At 38.9% G+C, this 14,979-nt stretch overlaps 1 protein-coding gene across 2 annotated transcripts in view; it reads right to left on the bottom strand.

Moving 5' to 3' along the window:
* Window positions 1–14,674, bottom strand: part of PRRG1 (proline rich and Gla domain 1) — a 120,873-nt gene extending 106,199 nt beyond the window's left edge. The window contains exon 1 of one of the 2 annotated variants that reach the window (XM_066356579.1): window positions 14,573–14,674. The gene's annotated coding sequence lies outside the window, so the exon portion shown is untranslated. Of the gene's footprint in view, window positions 1–14,563 lie in introns of both variants that reach the window. The other variant, XM_066356580.1, reaches the window with a different exon arrangement.
* Window positions 14,675–14,979: the final 305 nt, after the last annotated feature.

Raw genomic sequence — 14,979 nt, 5'->3', positions numbered from 1 at the left:
GGGAATAGAGAGAGAAGGGGGAGAGAGAAGAGGAGAGAAGCAGATGGTCACTTCTCATGTGTGCCCTGACTGAGGCTTGAACCTGGGATATCCGCACACTGGGCCGACACTATCTACTAAGAAAACCGGCCAGGGCCTGAACTAAATGGTAATGAAAATACAACAATAAAAATCTGTGAAATGCAGTTAAAAGTAGTGCGTAGAGGAAAATTTATACCTTTAAATATCTAAATTTTCAAAGGTCATAATGTAACATCAACAAGTACTACAGAAAAGATTTCAAAAATATGCAAGTACTAATTACCTTCCACATTGTCTTCTATTTTTCCCAGATCTAATACCAGAATAGTAATGTTCTATAGAGGATTGTATGGTAAAACATTTGTTTTCTTTGGAAACCAAAATGCCACAGACTGAAGAGACCATAGGATCTATGACAAAGGAGGCAACCACTTCCTGAGTAGGAATGCACCATTAAAGTGTACCATTCTGAGTGTCCTAAAAACTGATTAAGTTTTGTTTCCTACCATACTTCCATTCATGTGTAGTGAAGAGCTTCAGAATTTGTGTGGTCTTTCTAGTTGTACAAATAAGATATCCTAGTGAACAGGGTTTGCTTCTTTCATTAGCCTTGCAATGTGAGGAAAGGATAAATCCAATAGAAAGCATTGGTTTCTTCTGTCCACCTACAAACTGGGGGGGGAGGGGCCGCTTTGCCCAGACACAAGTAGAAGGTTCAAAGAGCATGCTATGGTACATATAGCAGCTGAGTATTTGGCCAGTGAAAGCCCCACTGTGTCACTAAGACAAACATTCCCCAAGCAGCAACACAGTAGCTAATGGGGCCACAAGTATTTCTGCTACAGCTGTTAAGTTGGTTTAGCACATTTCCATAGTTTTGGCTGGTAAGGAGACAATGAACTCAAATGGATTCAGCTCATTTATTACTTACACAGACAGCAAAAGTAAAATCAGCATGGTGTCAAGGCATTAATTCTCTAGTCCCACTTGATGACATCAAATAGGAAGGACCAGATAACAAATTGGGGATGTGGCATGCTGCTGTCAAATGATCCACTTCTAAACTAAACCCAGGCAGTTTTGCAGACTTACAGATACCTGAAGTTGTACCCTACAGTGTACAAGTTGGAAAGTCCTGCACTCAACTGAAACTAGGAGATGAGTGAGAAATGGCCTTACAGCAGTTTCCAATAAGATATGTTATGAGAAACTGCCTCATGGCAGCTGTTTTATCTCCCCTTGCTCTAAGAGGAATCATAGGGGATTTTGCCAAGACTTGAACCAGACTCAGGTCAAGTACTGCCCCAGTGGCCTAAATGAAGATGGGCAAGGCTGCCAGGGTGCTGCACAGAAAAGCTTTTCTACAATGTGAACGTATTTGCTTGTCTATAAACCAGAATTACTGGAATGATATTCAATACCAAGATTTTTGAAGCACTTAGTAAGAGGTGACACTCAATATTTCAGCTGGGCCCTGAGTTAATTAAAATAAAGTGATGGTGGAGTAGGGTAAGTGAAAATTTTAAACAGAATATCCTCTGTCATCTACCCATACAATCTAATAGAATTAAGCACTCCAAATACAGGCACCCTTGAAGCAAGGGGGCTGATTTGTGGGAATTATGTGTTGTGCATAATAAAGGAACCACTGTATTAGGTATATGACTTATCTAACCATGTACATTTGGTCGAACAGAAGGGTCTGGTAATATTCCCTGAACTAATGTTGCTGCTTCTGGTCTAACACAGTAAGGTCAGGTCAAAGGCTATGGCTCTAAAACAACCAAGGGCACTATAATCAGAAACATCTACCCCAGACAAATAGAAACTCAAGCTGTAAAGAAATGCATGTCAGTGCTCTCTGAAACAGTCTCCTTTAGTCCTATCTAGTTAGGGAACCTATAACAAAGTGAATTCAAACTATATATATATATTTTTATTCTGACATGGACAGTGAATGATCATATAAAGACTAAGATTTACCATATTTCCCCATGTATAAGATGCACTCTTTTCTGAAAAAATTTGGGGTCTAAAAACTGGGTGCGTCTTATACAGTGGTTGTAGATATTTTTTACTTGCATTTCCTGCTTTTTCATGCGTGTTTTTGTGCTCCTTGTTGAAGACAGTGGTTCGTCATCAGACACAGATGAGGACAAGCTAATGAATGGGAGTTTTGTCAGTGATGAGGAGTTGTATAAATTGTATGATGAATAAAACTTGAGTTCAATAACTTTATATAATACATTTTTTTTTCAAATTTCAGACCCCAAAATTAAGGTGTGTCTTTTTTTTTTTTTTCTTTCATTTTTCTGAAGCTGGAAACAGGGAGAGACAGTCAGCCCGACCGGGATCCACCCGGCACGCCCACCAGGGGCGACGCTCTGCCCACCATGGGGCGATGCTCTGCCCACCAGGGGGCGATGTTCTGCCCATCCTGGGCGTCGCCATGTTGCGACCAGAGCCACTCTAGCGCCTGAGGCAGAGGCCACAGAGCCATCCCCAGCGCCCGGGCCATCTTTGCTCCAATGGAGCCTTGGCTGCGGGAGGGGAAGAGAGAGACAGAGAGGAAAGCGCGGCGGAGGGGTGGAGAAGCAAATGGGCGCTTCTCCTGTGTGCCCTGGCCGGGAATCGAACCCGGGTCCTCCGCACGCTAGGCCGACGCTCTACCGCTGAGCCAACCGGCCAGGGCAAGGTGTGTCTTATACACAGGAGCATCTTACATGTGGGAAAATATGGTACTTATGAAAAATGGAGACTAGAAGTATATTAACTTTGGGTCATCTTAATAGATTCCAGTTTCCATCAATACTACAGAAGGAGTGATAGTAAACATTTACAGAATAAAAAAAAAATGAAATACTAGTTATAAATTTCTCTTTAATATGACTAAATTTACGACAGGAATGCTTAAGATTTTGTGCCAACATGATACAGAGACAACATCTGACTTAAGGCTGTTGGAAGACAATTCACATACTGTTTTAGACAAATAGGTCCTGCCCAGTGTCTAAAAAAAAGAAGAAAAACCACATGCCACTGTAGTAACGTAACAGGAAAAACACAATACTATCAGTTGAAGTCCAGTAACTATAGCACAAAAAGGGGAAACCATAGAGTGGCCCAAGAAGTAGGTAAGAGTTACCTGTACAGTATCACTGGGCAGGCCCCTTGTGAAGACTAGAAGTAACAAAAAAATATAACTCACAAAACAGTGTACTGTTTATTATCCTGCTGGGACAGAAACAGGCTGTGGAGGAGGGAAGATGGGGATCCACAAAAACCTTGAGAGAGTTCTACAATTGTGAAACTGCAATGAAAATTCAAGATAATATAATTGTCTTCATCAACTAAGGGCTACAGAGAGACACTAGGATAAGCTAAACCAGTAGTAGTCAACCTGGTCCCTATGGCCCACTAGTGGGTGTTCCAGCTTTCATGGTGGGCGGTAGCAGAGCAACCAAAGTAAAAATAAAAAGATAGATTTAGCTATAGTAAGTTGTTTTTTAAAGATTTATTCTGCCAAACTTAGCAAAAATCCGACATAAAGTACTTGGTAAATAATTATTATATGCTTTAACTTGCTGTAACTCTGCTTTATAAATTTTATAAAGTAAAGTTACTTCCCTGCTTTATAAATCACCATTACTGTGGAACCGGTGGGCGGTTAGAAAATTTTACTACTAACAGAGATACAAAAGTGGGCGGTAGGTATAAGAAGGTTGACTACCCCTGAGCTAAATCTATAATGTAGTATAAACTCTAAAAGTAATTTATTAAGTTATATGATTATTATAGCCGATTAAATGTTATATGAAAAGATTTTAATACCAAGACTTGTATTTTAGATAAAATTAAATGATAATCAGAGTATATTCTCTCATACATGATGTTTGAGTAAAGAATGTAATGAGAAAAGAGAACACTCTCCTGCCATCCCTGCTTGCATTAGTAAGGAGTAGTAGAAAGTCAACTGACACAGAAAAGCACTGAAAGACAAAAACACCTTTGGAGGGGGTGGTACAGACTACTGTAAGCTCTTTAATTTTAGAGGCCTTAAACTCTAGGATGAGGACTCTGATTTTTCCAATGAAATGGGTAAGGGAACCTCATGTGGTCACGTGTGTGCTTATACTCAGGCTGCTTTTTACACCAAAGTCTCCATTCTGAATACAGAACTTCCATCCCCTTTAACAATATGGGACACAAAGGAGCAGCAGAAGATATATACATGGGGAGTGGGCAGAGAGAGAAGTTTTTTTTTTAAGACATTTTAGTTCAAGGTAAGATAGTCATTTAAAGGACCCTGGATCTTTAAGGAAAAATTATGACTGATTGGGGCTATGGGAATTGTCAGTGGGCAGAATGAAACTGAAGTCACGGGACTGGATGGCATTATCCAGGGAAAGAGAAGTCAAGGAAGGACTTTTAGGGAGTGAATAAGTAAGAGGTCCAGTAAGATAAAGTGGGTAAAGGAAGCTTTCTTCTGGAAGTGCAGTTCATCCTACAATATCAACTATTCTTTGGAGGAATGCAAAGGGAAAAACATCCATTAAAACCCACCTTTTCTTCACCAGATGACTAGATGTATGATTCAAACACTTATATTTATCATCACCTGTTTTAATAGAAGAGTACAATGGATAATCTAATTAATTCAATGACATCTGAATGGATATCTCATCAATTCAACAAATATTTCTGAGGGCCTACCATATGCTTGCCTCTGTGTTAAGCACAGGGAGATTATCCATTCTAACTAATTTATATGGTATCCTCTCATTCATTTATTCATTCATTCATTCTACAATTATTGAGCACTTAATGCTTGCTAGGCCATATTTGATGCTTGAAATGCAAACATAGTGTTTTATACATACTTTATCTTCCTAAACAGAGTTCCACTGTGTGTTTAACTGTGTCAAATGAGACTGGGGAGAGGCAATGCAAAAACATACTTCATGTAATGCGGCTTCTTGAAAAAATTCCAAGATTTAGTGTAAGAAAGACCTAGATTAGAATTCCAGCTCCACCACATACCTCAAAGTGACCTGGGGCACTTAACCTCTTTGAACTATAGTGTCCTACCTATTAAGTAGGATAAACATCATATACCATGTAAGGTAATAACAATATTGAAAGAAAAATATCTGGTACAATTTAGAAGGCCTGTCATTGCTATTGTTGCCATTATTAAGGAAGATAATCCATGTGTATAGTTTCTTGACAGATGAGAAAAAATAATAATTTTGGCCATCTTCTGAATAGGTAACTCACTATACTCCTATGAAGGACAGAGCTGCCAAGCTCTGTATTTGGATTCCAGAGGAAAAAAAAAAAACCATTCTACATAGGATTTTCCACAGTCCCCTTCCTGGCCTTCTGAGGGCTCTTCCTCTTATCATCCCAGATGAAGTAGACTAAAGTCCACCTTACTACAGTGGCAGGGGGTCCAGGAATATTTAGCATCCTGATTCCTGGTGCTGGGAGCCAGGCAGAGACCAAGCAGATAAAAACAATATATATGCTCTAACCCATTGCTAATAAGGATGAGAATCTGGCAGAGAACTATTCCCAAATAAATGGTTAAGAACTGAAATGCACGTAAGGAACACAAACAGAAAGAGTAGAATCCAACTCAGAAAGGTTAAGCATATATAACTTTTGAGAAAGTGAATAGTTAGGTCTATAGAGGTGGATAGAGCTTTCTAGAAGCACTGTGAAGGGTAGTACCTGCACGTTGGAGGCTTTGAGTATCTGTGGATGGGCATATTTGGGTTAAGGACTGGTAATGAATGACTGGAGAGACCAGTGAAAAGGACATGATTATAGGGTGAGGAAAGAAGTAATAAATCCTGAACTTGGTCAACAGCAGTTGGAATGGACTACTTAAAACTTTGTAAAGGTCAATTCTATAAACTGGATGAATATTCATAGTTTAAAGAAAGAAATATAAAGTAAGTGCTAGTGATAAATATTAATGTCTACATTTTAATTTTATTATTTTATTTTTTCTGGAGTTGGAGATATTTATTTACATTTTTTTACTGAATTTACTGGAGTGACATTGGTTAATAAAATTATATGTTTTAGGTGTACAATCTATAATACATCATCTGTATACTGTATTATGTGTTCACCACCTCAAGTCAAGTATCCTTAAAGAAACTTTAAAATTCAAAGAACATATTGATTTTTGCAATACAGCTCATATGATTACAACAAAAACATTTGTATGTTCAGACTGATTGCTTATAAGCCTAAAGAAAGAGTATTTTTACTTCTATATGTAATAATATTTTTGTGATAAATCCTAGGGAAAATGAATGAGATATTAAAGTATGATAAAATTACATAGGAAAGTAAATATATCCTTGCCAAAATCATTATTCAGGTCTCATGAGTAATACTAACACAGAGTAAAAAACTAGGAATATATTCCATTAACTGTATTTTGCAGTGACAGCAAATTTTAAAACTAGTCATATGTTTCTAGCTTTGCCAGCTTTCTCCCTGAAGCAAACATGTCAGAGAGGATTACTGTGGCAAGTTAGTCATATGGATTTTTTTTTTTTTTACAAAACTGGAATGCATAACATTAGAAACCACACCACAAAGTAGAGCAGGCACACTGGAGACAGATTGGAGCACATACACAGAACATACAGTGCTTTGAATAACAAGGCTTTGCTACTCAAATGGAGGAGTTTGGTCACCTACCACTCCAGAAAATAACACATATCTTCTAAAGACACAGTTTTAAGAGAAGGGGAAAAAAAAACAGAAGGAACTTAGTCAGGAATGTAAAATAAAACATATTGTCCTAAAAAAATTCTCTGTTCTAAATTCTGAGGCACTGAAAAATATGCCTAAGAAGTTCAAATCCTTATTTAAATTATGCCCCACTGAACTGCCAAAACTTTCAAAAAGATAATGAGTACTATTAAACATTCATCATCATAAGCTCTAAAAAAAAAAATCAACACCTGTAACCAATACAAAATAAAATTAAAAGTAAATTGTAAAAAAAAAAAAAAGTTTGTTGTTGGAATGTTGTTATTCTAAGTGACCCCCAGGGGTGAGTACTTTGTAAGGTATATAAATAATCACTATGTTGTACACTTGAAACTAATATAATATTGTATATCAACTATAATTTAAAAACAAATATAAAAAATAAAAATTCTCCATCAGTATATGAATGAGCTTGAAAGTAAATATATCAGTTACTACCATCAATAATGGAGAACATAAAGCAACCACTGAACATTTTGAAGAGTTCCGATTATCCCTGCCTTGTGTTACTCTCTCACTTCATTGTGCTCAGTAACATTCTTAAGAAGTATGTATGTTTCTACTTTTAAAGGGGTAAAGCTAGTACACACACCCCTTTCACAGCAAAGGTGTTCAATAAAGACTGAGTTAAAGCTTCACATGTATTGTATATAGCTCTTTCCTTAGGAGACTGTAAAAGTCAACTTGCACTGAAAATATTATTTCTGTGGTCTCCAAGGTTTGCTGGATTACCAAATAAGTCACTTTGCCATTGTAGGAAAGGTGTTGTAATATCAAGAGGTTCTCTTATAAGCACTCTGAATAGGAAAAGATCTCAAACACTGCACTTAACTATTTCCTGTCAAAAGCCCTAAAAGAAAGCTTTATATCTTGCCTGATATCCCAATACATATCTAAGTAAGCACACACTTGTACTGACTTGTCCTTTTTAATTTTGCCTTCTCTAAAAATTACCTGTACAAAATAGAGTTGACAAAACCTTACCTACAATTAAAGATGCAATATGAAAAATTTTATAGAATTATATGCTAATATTTTATTCAAAATTCTCTTCAAGTTACTATATTGATGACGATATCAATTTTAAATATGAAATAAGCTATTTCTTCCTAGCTCCCAATTCTGGAAAATGATACTTGACAATTAAAGGGTTGTTTTCCATATTTTTTCCTCTTCTAGGCGAAAACTCATATAGTTAATTACCTGAATTATTCAAAGCATCTTAAGCAATTGAAAATAGAATGAACTAATGCCTTATTATTACTCCAAGAACTGTCCATGGAAGAGCAACACCAGCATCATATTGGACCTTGTTAGAAAGGCATAATCTCAGATTCTACCTCAGACCTCCTAATTCAGAATCTGAATTTTAACAAGATTACCAAGGAATGCATGTGTACACCAGTGTTTGAGAAGTATCAAACTAATGCATTTATCCCACAAATTCCATGAAAAGGAAAGGAAATAATGTATATATGGATGATCCTATTTATATAAAGTTCAGAACAGGCAAAAATAACATATTTACAGGGAGTTAGATAGTAAAAGTCTCATGAAAAGCAACCAGGGACATCAAGTTTCCAATCTGGCATGTAAAGAGCTTAGAAGTCACAACTCTCCCCTAACAAGTAAAAAATTGACCAAACTGGAAAAACAAACAAACAAACAAAAAAACATTTCTTCTCAAATCCATCAGAGAAGTGAAGTCACAGGGCAAATCCTGCAACCCAAACTGTGGACAGACATGCAGATACAGAGAATCCCAATTTAACCAAGCAGAACCCCATGAGTAGAAACCTCTGAAGGAGCCACTGCCAAGGGAGGAAAACATGAACTGTAATTAAATTGCCAAGGCACAGTATAAAGTCAGAGAGTTAAACTCCTTAGCTAGACCCAGTCATGGGAGGCCTACATTTTTGTGAGATTTACCTTTAGGAGATGAACCTGGTTCTCACATTAAATATTCAAAAAAAATCCCCACCTGCTTCTAGTGGGTAATAGGGAGATAAAGTATTTTGAAATACACCAGAACAGTCTGTTCTTCTTAACAAGGAATTCCCTCAGGGGAACCTATTTTCCCCAGCATAACAAGCTAAGGTAGTATCATAGCCTAATCTAAAGGAGAAGTGAAATATACAACTCCAACCTCCTCTAGCCATCCTGTACCACTTACAGGGGGAAACCCCCCTCCCAAAAAAAAACAAACAAACTGAGAAGCATTGGTAAAGTTCAAAATCCAGAGACACAGGCTCACCAAACACTGAGATCAAATCATAGGAGAATAAAATACTTCTCCCCCACCCCTACACCTTACCACATTACTGAAGACCTATGTACTGCAGTTCCTTTTACCCAGTACATCATATTCACTATTCAACAACAACAAAATAAAACTGCAAGGCATACAAAAAGGCAAAGAAAGCAATTTGATGAGACTAAACAAACATCAGAACCAGAGTCAAATATGAAAGGAATGTTGAAATTATCAGATCAGGAAACTAAAAATACTAGGATTAGTATGCTATGGGCTTCAATGGAAAAAGTAAACAACATGCAAGAACAAGAGAGATAACAAGCAGAGATGAAGATTCTTAAAAAATAATAAAAAAGACATGCTACCAATCAAAAATACTATAACAGAATAAATGTCCTTTGGAGGGATTATTAGCATACTGAGCATGACTGAGGAAATAATCTCTAAGCCTGAAGATATGACACATCCAAAACTAGAAAGACAAAACAGACTATCCATGAACAGTGGGACAATGATAAAAGGTATAATGTATGCATAATGAGAATACCAGAAATCGGAAATAGAGAAAGGAAGAGAAGCAATATTTGAAGCAATAATAACTGAGAATTCCCCTAATGAATGTCAGATACCAAACCATAGATCCAGGAAGCTCAGAGAATAGCAATCAGAATAAATGCTTAAAAAAAACAACAACAACAATATCTAGACATATCATAGTTTATCTGTAGAAAATAAAAGATAAAAAAACCTTGATCCAGAAAGGAAAAACAACACCTTATCTATCGAGGAATAAAAATAAGAATTACATCTGACTTCCCTAAAGGGGTCAATTCTCCAAGAAGACATAACAATCTTTAATGTGTATGCACATAACAAAAAGTCTCAAAATATGTATATGTATATGTGTCAAAAAATGACAGAATTGCAAGGAGAAAAAAGATGAATCACCTATTACAATCTTACACTTTAACACCTCTTTAATAGAAATGCAGAGATCAAGCAGCTATAAATTCAGTAAGTACATAGTTGAACTTAACAACATCATCAATCATTGATTATAATTGATATCTATAGACTACTTTATCCAACAAGAGCAGAATTCACATTTTTATCTGGCTCAACTGAATATTCACAAAAATAGATGACATTCTGGGACATAAAACACACCTCAATAAAATCACGTAGTGTCTGAGAGCAGGCCACAGTGGAATTCAACTAGAAATCAATAACACAGTAAGATAATTGAAATATCCCAAAATACATGGTGATTAAACAACTCACTTCTAAATAATACATGAGTCAAAGAACTCCCAAGAGAAATTTAAAAAGATTTTGAACTAAATGAAAATACAATTTATCAAATACTGAGGTATGTAGTGAAAGCACTGCTAAGAGGGAACTTTATAGCAATGGTTTCCAACCTTTTTACGCTTGGAGACCAGTGACCTAACTGGCTGGAAATGGAAACATGCAACAAAGTTTTATTGTACTGTGCATAACAGTGCAACAGTACAAGCTGGTGCTTGATTTCCAAGCTCCATACATATAATGCATTTAATACTACATAAGTTTGTCTGAATGCTTTTTGTGTAGGGTGCATGATTTTTAAATGTTCTGCACAGTGCAAAAGATTATTCTAGGGAGCCTACAAATTCCAAAGATATCTGGATATCTGAGACAACCTCAATAGCATTTTCATCGATAATATAGGCAGATAAGGGGCAATCACCCTGATAGTAAGCAAATTTAACTAAGACCACTGGGTTTACGATCTTCATACAACATCAGGCTGGTTAACTCTTTCATCAACTGGCATGAATTTCTGGCACACTGGCACCAGTCCATGGACTGACAGTTGAAAAACACTGCTTTATGGCATTGAATCCAATATGAAAAGAAGAGATCTAAAATCAACAATCTAAGCTCCCACCTTAGAAAACTAAACAATTTTGGCCCTGGCTGGTTGGCTCCGTTGTAGAGTATCAGCCTGGCGTGAGAATGTCTCCGGTTCAATTCCCGGTCAGGGTACACAGGAGAAGCAACCATCTGCTTTTCCAACTCTCCCCCTCTCCTTCTCTCTCTGTTTCTTGCTCTTTCTCTCTGTCTCTTGCTCTTTCTCTCTCTCTGTCTCTTCCCCTCCAGTAGCCATGGCTCAGTTATTTGAGCACATCGGCCCTACGTACTAAGGATGGCTCCATGGAGCCACTGCCTCGGGCACTAAAAATAGCTCAGTTGCAAGCACAGCCCCAGGTGGGCAGAGCATGGGCCCCAGACGGGGGTTGCTGGGTGCATCCCAGTCACGGCTCATGTGGGAGTCTTTCTCTCTATCTTCCCTACTCTCACTTGAAAAAGAAGAAAAATAATAAAAATAGCAAATTTAATTCAAGGTAATCAAAAGAAAAGAAATAATAAAAATTAAAGCAGATACCAAAAAAATTTAAACAAGTAATCAATAGAGGAAACCAACAAAATGAAAACTTGATTCTACTATCTATAAAATAGGTAATCCTCTAATCAGGCTAAGGGAAAAAAACCCCCACAAATTAGTTTCTTTTCTCTGCTTTTACTCCTTGACCAACATTGCTCAAAGAAGTGGTTCTTAACAAAAATGGTCATCAAAATCTCCTAAAACTTTTTCATGTCCAGATTCCACACTCTGAAATTCTGGTTTAATAGGTTTATATTAGGGAAATGAACACTAAATTTAAGTGTATTGGTGCAAACAACTCCCTAAGAGAGACTAGTGCACACCTCAGATTAATAACCATTATCTCAAATATCTGTCATATGATTTTCTGGTCATAATAATGACTATGTTCCACCAATGGGGGCGTGAAATTAAATCAACCCTCTGCACCTGACACATACCAAAAACAAACAAAAAGACTCCTGGTCACCAAATCCAATTGTGTTCTCTTAGATCTATCCTTTTCAAACTTTTTATGAAATCTGATACAATCAGGTTTAAGCACATTCCTCTCTTCAGTAAATTTTTGGCCTTTTGCTCTCCCCTCCCTTCCTCCTGACAACTTGTCTGAATTCCATTTGATCAGTGACATCATTCACTGTGACCTGAGGGCCAGCAGCTATCATTTGGAAACTTGTTAGAAATGAAAAGTCTCAGGCCTCATTCCAGACCTCAGAAACTCTGGGGGGGGGACTAGAAATCTGTACATTCTTGTAATTATTGTGCACAATGATGTATGAAAACCACTGTGCTAAGCCACTTGTTAAAAATATATGGGAAGAATCTACAAATATAGGTCTGGGGCTCGAACAGGGTAGGAGATGTCAATACATCCAAATTTTGAAGGTAGGTGCTACTGAAATTGTTCCTTATAAGAAACAGCAAAGAAAAAGCCACCACTTTTAGGTATTATACCATATTTTGATATTATGGTAAGCTCTTAATATACTTGATCTCAGTTATCAGGTAAGTATTATAATTACTATTTTACAGATGAGGAAACTGACACTTGAAGAAAAAAGTTTAAAATATTGCCTCCAAACTCCATGTCACTGACCACCATATTACTGTCTTATACAAAAAATGGGAAAGAAAGTCTTGGACAGAACCCTAAGAAGACTTGGTGGAAATGACTGATGTTGACTGGTCAAAGAATTAGAAGAAAACCTAGAAATATGGGGAGGATGTTTGGATAAGAAAAATTTTAAGAAGCTATAATCACAGTGGATTGCAATTTTTTTTTCAGTAAGTCTAAAGAGCACTGGGAATGTAGAACTTTAAGAAAAAGGTGACATGAAGAAAAAGTACTTTTACATTTAAGCGGAGAAGTGATAAATTAAGTGAGGGAAAAATAGAAGTTACTAACAGCCAGAATAGGCTCTGTTCATTTCAGGCACAGAAACCTCTTCACTTCATGCTTGGGTTGGGGGGTGGGGTGGGGAGGGGATTATGTCTTTAAATACACTTTAGACCTGAAAATAAATGTTTATATAACAGAATTCACAATCAAGGGAAAGGGATGGAAGAGGAGGAAGTTCAGTTTTTGTTGTATTAAGTTAAACAAGTGATGCCTGACCTGTGGTGGCACAGTGGACAAAGCGTCAACCTGGAATGCTGAGGTCACCTATTTGAAACAGTGGGCTTGCCCAGTCAAGGCACATTCGAGAAGCTTCCCATCCCTCCCCCTGCCTCTCTCTCTCTCTCTCTTATCTCTAAAATCAGTATATATATAATTTTTTTAAAAAAAGTTAAACAACTGAGTAAAAAAACAACATCCATGCTGAGAACATACATATTATTTTTCATAAAGATCCTAAGTTTGAAAAGGAAAACCATGGAACCGTATCAAATATTACATTTGCCAAGGGTTTTATATTCCTAGTATCAATGTAAGGGTTCTAAAATGACTCTGCCCAAGAACCTGGCAGCACTTACAAACACACATCCAATAATCTATTCTTTATTGGAACAATCAACAGTACCTTAATCAACTTTTCACTTAGCTTTACTTGAACATCTTCACATCCTTCAAAGTCTGGCCTTATTATTATAACTAATACAAGGCACTGACTTAGCTCTAAGTTTTGACATTCCACTTCTTCACCTTAAGAGGTTCAATTATTTCCTCTTAAATACTATCAGTTTTGCATTTCTCCTGAAGGAATACTTAAAGAATACATCAACAGCCTAATTACAAAGCCAATGGCCGTAGCCAGAGTCTGAACACATAAATTTCCAATCAGATCCTTCTCCAGGCTGTTCCTATCACTGATCAACATCAGCGGACCAGGAAGAAAGAAAACACTGAGGCAAGAAGGTCGTTTTCTTCCTCCCACTTTCCCCCTGCCTGCCCTTCTGCTTCCCCGCCCCCAGGGCCACACCGCGACCTCGTACGACCCCCTTCCACCGACCCGCCCCTGCTGTCACCCGCCACAGCTTAGAAAACAGTCATCGCCTTTGTTAAAATGTCCGTGAGCACAATGGACCAGAAGACGGACACATCCCCTGGGGGCGGGTGAAGTAAAGTCGCACAAACGCCACGCCCTCCTTGGCACTAGCTTGGGATGACAGCCCATGTCCCCTAAATCCTCTCCTCTGCGAAGAGGAACGTTCCTAGCTATCCTGTGCCCTGAGACGTCAGCACCGAGGAAGAGATAGCCCGGGACGCTGCTCAGGGGCACCAAGCGGGGGTTACTGAACTTGAAGCTGGGACACCCTCCAGCGCCCTCGGCAAGTCTCGCCGTTCTGCCAAGCCTGAGTACGGACTTCCAGCCTCCGGAGCCTTTTCCTTCAATTTTTCTCTTCACACACACCATCACCGCTCCCGCCACCAAGCACTCCGCTTCCCACGCGGCCAGGGCCGCCGGACACCCTCAGGCAATGCGGCCAACCCTGCTTCCACCCGTCTGGCTGATTTCTTGTTACGGGACCCTACGCTCCCAGGACAGTCACCCGCACACAACCCACGCCCTCTCCGAACGCTCGACCCTAACCTAGTTCTTCATCTGCCAGCCCCGAGCTCCCACCTCACTCACCGCGCCCCCGGCGCCGCTACTCCGCTCCCTGCAAATCACCAACCGCGCCTGCGCGCTCCCAATGCTGCGGAGCCCAGTCGGAGCCCGGAGCCCGGAGCGGATGGGCAGGGCAGTGGGAAGCGGCGGGGATGGGGCCAGGGCGGGGTTAGGAGAGGGGTGGGGCCAGGCTGGGTGGGAAACGGAGGGGCGGGACCTCTGCCGCCTTAGCCCGGAAGACCAAGGGCTCACAGCACTCTGCTAGAACTTTGAGGTCTGTACATAACATTGGAAGATAAAACTTGGAGGTACATCGGGGCATCTCCACACTCACCAAGAAATCCTGGCTTGGCTAGCCAGCCCCCTGGGCACCAAACCTTTACCTGGAGCCACCTTGTGCCCTCCTTAGACTTGCATTCATTTGCATGCCT

This window comes from Saccopteryx leptura, chromosome X, assembly GCF_036850995.1.
Source record: "Saccopteryx leptura isolate mSacLep1 chromosome X, mSacLep1_pri_phased_curated, whole genome shotgun sequence".
NCBI classification, from domain to species: domain Eukaryota; kingdom Metazoa; phylum Chordata; class Mammalia; order Chiroptera; family Emballonuridae; genus Saccopteryx; species Saccopteryx leptura.
This window is presented reverse-complemented; position numbering and strand designations above follow the sequence as displayed.